The following is a 6,000-nucleotide window of genomic DNA, read 5'->3' as shown; positions in this document are numbered from 1 at the left end:
AAGCAACTACTTGATCAAGGTAACTACAAGTATCGGAGAGCATGCAAGATCTTAAATAACAGTAGTATGATAATATGATGAACAATCTGATCGCAAATCCACAATTTATCGGATCCCAACAAACACAACACCGATTACATCATATGGATCACAACCATGTAAGGCAGCTCATGAGATCATTGTATTGAAGTACGTGGGAGAGAGAGTACCAACTAGTTACAGCCAAGAACCCGTAGTCCAGGGGGAACTACTCACGAACCATCATGGAGTCGGAGTGGAGGCGGTGGAGTCGAAGGAGATGGCTCCGGGGGTCAATCCCTGTCCCGACAGGGTGCCAGAACAGGAACTTCTGACCCCTGAAACTTTTCTGGAAGATGGCGGTGGCGACGGAACTTTTCGTGGACGGAGGCTGGATGTTTCAGGTTTTTTGCATCGAAGGCAAATAGACGGAATGTCGAGGTTGGTGGGTGCCAGGTGGTCCCACACCACCCCTAGGCGTGGGCCAAGGCCAGGCTGCGCCTAGGATTGGTCTAGCCGGCTCCTGCCCCCCTCCGTCTCTTCTCCGGACTCCGTCTTCGTTTCGGTAAAATAGCAACTTCGGCTTTTGTTTCGTTCAATTCCGAGAATATGTCATGTACAACTTTTCTGAAATACAAAACAATAGAAAACATGGAACTGGCACGGTGGCATCTTGTCAATAGGTTAGTTCCGGAAAATGCATAAAAGTGTCACGAAGTGTAAACAAAACATATAGAAATTATTGTAAAACAAGCATGGAGCATCAAAAATTATAGATACGTTTGCAACGTATCAGCCGCTTCGCGCTCAGCGTCAACCTCATACTGCACGTTCAAGAGGATGGACTCCGCTATGTCTTCTTCGCTGAGGCATGCGTTGAAGATGTCTGACAGGCTCCAGCTGCACTCCAGCTCCGGAGGCGGAGGCAGAGGGTGCAGGCGTCGTGCGCCCATTGCGCCCCAATATAGAGTAGATGGTGGCCTTGCAGCGAGGCATGCTGGCTACACAGCAGCGATGATTGGTGGGTGAAGAGTTTGGTGGTGATGAGCACCGCGGAGGTCGCGCTTTAAAAAGGCCGAGGGTATTAGATACCGACACGGAGCTCGAGCCGTCGGCATTGCTGGTGGCACCGACGGCCATGGTTGCAGCCGCTCGTCACTACCATCGGGTCACGTCCAACGATGTCGCCGGTCAGTTTTCTGCCTTGCGGTCGCTTCCAAAATGGGCCCATGGCACGCGCGTTGGGTCCGCGTCGCGTCCGGCGTGGACGCTTTGTTTCCCCAAATTTGGTGGCCCGATGGGTCGCGTTGGACGGGTTAGTCTGTTTTGGCCGCTCCGCCGGATCATGCGCGACCGGTCGGCCTGTCCAATTCGCATAGGTCATGACCTGATGGGTCGGCCCGCTGGAGATGGCCTAAGCTATTGACAGTTGGACAGTGATAGCCGTCGGTCACCCGATCGAAAATCTAAAAATCGGTTGCTATTTTCATCATTGGATCAAGATTGTACGTTCTGCAATTAATACCTCACTCACGATCGCCCCACTGTAGGATGAGAGCCCACCACCATGTGCTAATATCATTAGGTGTTACAACAAAATTAATTCAACAAACAAACAGGGGTATTTACAATAATAATTAGTGACAATTTCAACGAAAGCAAAAGAATTCAGCACTATTAGTTTTCCGTGCCAAAAATATCTTTACAATAAATTTACAACAAAACCTACATTTTTATTTGGGTGTTCACAACAATTTCCCATTTCAGAATTTTTTTTACAACAAATCAAAAATATATTTACAACATTAGTTAACAACAAAAACAGTAACAAATTTGGGTGTGTGCAACAATAGCTAGCAACAATTTTAAAAAATAGATTCCACAACAAAAATATGAAAAAATATTTACAACATTAATCAACAACAAAAACAACAACTAATTTGGGTGTTTACAACAATGGCTAGCAACAATTTTAACTAAAAAACAACAGTTTAAATGGTCAAAATGTGACAATGTATTTACAAGATTAATTAACAACAAAAAAAACAACTAATTTAGTTCTTTACAGCAATAGCCAGCAACAATTTTAACAAAAAAATCCAGAAATATATTTACAACAAATCACAAATCTATATCTATATCTATACCTACTAATAAAGGAAGTAAGGTTTGTCCCTATTTTTTCGTCCGTTTAAGTTGTATGGGCTTTGGATGAGAGGTTTCTTTACCAGTATGTATTAAAAAAAAGTCGATGCATCGATGTTTCGCCTTGAATAGTACCACCTCGTTCCCTTGCATCGAGTCCTACCAGCGTATATACGTCCTCCACAATTACGTTACCAAGTTGATTGGAATCAACCAGACCCTCGGAATCCCGAGCTGTTGATTGCTGGCTGCCTTAAACAAAGATTTCCTTGCATGGTGCAGGATTTGAATGAGAGGAAGCACGTCTATATGGAATTAAACGAGGGAGGGTGTAATTAAACGAGATTGATGCAATGCATGTTGCAGAATTAAAAGAAGGTGTCAAATGAGGGGAAATATGTGGTTGCCTTAAACAAAGATTGCCTTTGCATAGTGCAGAATTTAAAGGAGACAAGGGGCCTATATATGGAATTAAACGGTGGAAGGGAATTAAACGATTGCCTGCATGCATGTTGCAGAATTAAAAGAGGTCCTCGTATGAGGGAAAATATGGTGATTATACAATTCTTCGGAGCAAGAAGGTGAATCGATTGGATTAAACCATAAATTATTTACTAATGCGTGGGATTAGTGATCTTCTGCAAATTAATTTAACAAATTTCTTTTGCAAATTTATCAAAAGAATTGTTATTTGCATGTATACGTCTAAATTCGTTCGGCCTTAACAACAAACGGGCATCTTTACTATAATAATAAAGAAAACAAGGATTTTTTGTTTGTCCGTCTATTTTTGCCCTTGATTTAGCTTGCAGAAATTACAACCCCGCCACTGGCAAGTTTAAAGAACACTCATCATACCTCGAACAAACCCTCCAAAATGAGCCATCGTGGCCACCACCCTCCTCGATCTCCGGCCACCTCACTGGTTGCCATCCTCCAGCTGGTGGAACCGAATGGAGGTTGCACCGAACCCCCGCCCAGTCTAAGCTCTCGCGTCCGATTCTCCGTCCCCGTTTCCTCCGAATTTGATCGGCTACAACATCGTCGTCTTCCTGCTGCCGCCCTATCTCTCCCATGGAAACCTACCAAGACCTCGAGTCCTAGACGAAATTTAGTGTGGATTGAATCATCGATGTACGGTGGCCAAGCAAAGGAGGTGGGGGGAGGGCTTCAGGAGAAGGCCGACAGCAGAGGATTGGGTGGCATGGCGAGCGCCGGTTGGGGCGATGGAGCGGAGCACGACCACCGATAGCTCACCTCGTTGATGCGGAACCAGAGGAAATTTGCGGCCGTAGCAACGCACGGGTCTTGTGCTAGTATATTTACAATAATAATTAACAATAAAAACAACAAAAAATTTACCTTACCCGCGCACACGTCCTTGGCCATCTCCCGTAGTACCTCCGGCATCGACATCACCACAATGGTACCTAGTGGTCAGGACGCTGCGGTACCCAAGCAGTACGAGGCGCAGGGCTCGTCGGGGGAGGGACATGGCGCAGCTGGGGGAGAGCCAAGGATTGACTCACCGGGAGGAACAGGAGGCGCTCGTTGGGGGAGCACTCGCCGGCAGAGGCGCTCGCCGAAGGATGCGCTGGGGCGGCGGCCGAGGGAGGACTAGGGGCGCCGCGCTCTCCAGCAGAGGCGCTCGCCGGAGGATGCGCTGGGGAGGCGCCGGGGGAGGACCAGGGGCGGCGCGCTCGCCAGCAGAGGCGCTCGCCGGAGGATGCGCTGGGCGGCAGCCGGGGGTGTCAGGCCCAGGGAAGATCAAGCATAGCTGGCTTAGTTAGTTCTGGTTGTAGTTCATTAGTATCTTAAATTGCTTATTTAGTTTAGTTGTTTACTTAAGCACTTTCTGGTTGTAATGACATACTTGCTTGGCCTAGCTCGTGTTATAAGAGGCAGGAGGGGAGGTTGGGAGGACCAAGCCAAAAAAAAAAAATTATATTTCGTATCTATATCGTTTCTTCCACAACGACGGTCTGAGCCTGTGGAGCTCCAGCCCCAATTTCCTCCGACCTCGTCGGCGTCCAAACCTGGACCTGACAAAGTGGTATCAGAGCCGGCACGACGGCGCTACCCTCCCTCCCTGCCCATCTTCCTCACAGCACTCCACCTTCCCGATTTTCCGTCTGTGGCCACCGTCCCCAATCTATTTTCCTCCCGTGCTCAAATCCCCCACTCCAGTCAACCACCGCGCCGGCCCACCAGACACCCGGCCCGCTCCGTCGCGCCACCCACCCCGCACGCAATAGGCTGCACGCCTGCATCGCCGCATCGCCGCACGCCCAGGCCCGCTCCACCTCGCCTCCACGCGCTCGGCCGCCCGCTCCCGCGTCGCCGCTGCATCGCCTCGCCCACGCGCTCGGCCGCACGCTCACGAGGCGTCGCTGCATCACTCGACCCCAACCAAAGGCGACCAATTTCGCCTCCCTTCCGATCCTGCAGCCATGTCTCACCGCTCACGAACCAGTTCCCGAACCAGCCAGGGAGGGCCGATCATCCGCTCTGCCTCGTCTACGGATGCAGAACTCAGAGAGCTGCGCGCCCAGCAACGCGCGGAACGCGACGCCCGCTCCGTCGGCCGCCGTCTCCAACGACACCAAGTGGAAACCGCCGCATCCCTCGGCGCGGTACAGAACCAGATGGAGTCCATGGCGCAGATGCAGACGCAGATGGCCGCGATGATGACGCAGATGCAGGCCAGCCTCGACCGCCTTGCTCCGGATGAAGGTACAATCACCACTGCTCCCCCTCCCGCATCTTCCCATGCGCTCTACACACCACCATCTCGACCAAGCTCCAACCTTTCTCCTATTTTAGAGGTTTCCACACCCTTGCCAACACCTATAACATCCCTTCCACGCCAATTTCCGCCAAATTTGGGAGCTTTTGCCCCGGAACAACTCCCTCATCCACCACCCCCACAACCCGCTCGACACAATGCCTCCACATCAACCGACGCTCCACCTCTAGTCAGTACCACAGGGGCACCATCATCACACCACATCGTCCAGTACACCAACCCGGAGTCACATCCACAATATTATCAACCAAGACACCAGCCACCACCCCAACAACACCCTCAGCCATATCAGCCACAATCAGCCCTTCCAGCCTACACCAATGCCACAAACCAGAGACAACCAAACGGCCAAACCACAACAAACACATATGCCAACAACACCATCTACCCGATAGAACCTCAAATCAGAACTCCTCACGTAGAATTGCCTAGCTTTCATGGCGATAACCCTCGTGCGTGGATATTGGAGACAGAGGATATCTTTAAGCTGGTCGGTATTACCGGAGAAGCTCGTGTCCGATGGGGTTTGGCACATATCCGTGGTCAAGCAAAGATCTGGTTGAGCAGTTCAGGGTTTGATCTGCAGACAATGTCATGGGCAGAATTGTGCAGGGTTCTTGTGGAGCGATTCCCTGACACCGTCACAATTGATCGAATGGAACAGCTACAACAACTGAAACAACGCACATCAGTCGACAATTACATCAATTCATATGAGTCTTGGATGCAAGTGATGAAACGGGGCAGGAATTACTTACCTTCAGATTTCTTTGTGGACAGGTTCATTAGTGGATTAAATGAAAACATCCGGCACTTGGTGCAATGCCATCAACCAGAGTCCCTCATGAAGGCTTATTACTTCGCAAGGCAATATGAAAAGAATCACAATTCTAATGCTGCAATGATTAGAAGAGGATTACAGGCTCCAATTCCACAAGGCCACGCAAGAAATGGTCCTGCCCGGGAAATTCCGAATAGAAATGGCCAAGCAAGACTAAACCCAGTAAGAAATGCAAGACAAGGTGGTCCTC

Source organism: Lolium rigidum, chromosome 3, assembly GCF_022539505.1.
Source record: "Lolium rigidum isolate FL_2022 chromosome 3, APGP_CSIRO_Lrig_0.1, whole genome shotgun sequence".
NCBI lineage: Eukaryota > Viridiplantae > Streptophyta > Magnoliopsida > Poales > Poaceae > Lolium > Lolium rigidum.
This window is presented reverse-complemented; position numbering follows the sequence as displayed.